This window comes from Priapulus caudatus, unplaced genomic scaffold (genome assembly GCF_000485595.1).
Source record: "Priapulus caudatus unplaced genomic scaffold, Priapulus_caudatus-5.0.1 Scaffold38, whole genome shotgun sequence".
Lineage (NCBI taxonomy): Eukaryota > Metazoa > Priapulida > Priapulimorpha > Priapulimorphida > Priapulidae > Priapulus > Priapulus caudatus.
In genome coordinates, this window is record NW_014577099.1 from 641,211 (window position 1) to 642,078 (window position 868).

Genomic DNA, 868 nt, shown 5'->3' on the forward strand with positions numbered 1-868 from the left:
TGTGTGTGTGTGTGTGTGTGTGTGTGTGTGTGTGTGTGTGTGTGTGTGTGTGTGTGTGTGTGTGCGTGGTGCGTGCGCATGTGTGTGCGTGTATCTGTGTACAACGAAAACAACGCCGCGATAAAATAGCTTTGCAAATAAAACGTACGTTACATTTGTATCGCAGTAGACACTGCCGTTAAATGTTGATCAAATATTTCGCTCGATTCCACCGATAATAATTCAATGTAAATATAAGGACAACGTTTATCGTAAAATGTTATGAAATATCGCTGCGCCCTCAGCGTGACGTAAGTAAATAGCACGATATGTCCGGTCGGTGCAATAATACGAGAATTTATATGGGGGGTTATATTTGCGTGCCGTGTTCGCTCCAGCGGCTTCCTTATTCACTGCAAATACAGTGTTTACTGGCGCGAAACCAAGGCCGTCCGACATCACATCATCGAGTTTGATGGTCTCCAGCATCCACATGGAAATAGATTGATTATTCCGCACCCATACTGTGCTCATCGCATTCCATCAGTCGCTAATTAAGGTCACCATTAATTATTTCTTATCACCGGCTTTCACATCCATCCAGTCATTGTATCGCGGCGCTAAGGAGTGGTGGAAAATCTAGCCGCCAATGCTGCGATATATCACATTGAACCATCAGTATGATTCCGACAATTGTTCGTGTGGAATTCGAGCCGAGCAAGTCCGGTCGGATGAAATATATCTGAGCACTTGGGCTTATTAGGCCATATGTTGTGTAGGTAGTTCTGAAAAATATGTTGTATGAAAGAACAAATCTTCTCGTGGATACTTTTCTCGTGTAAAGACCGGCGAGGCATCCGAGAGCAATGTTTAAACATATATTAAATGG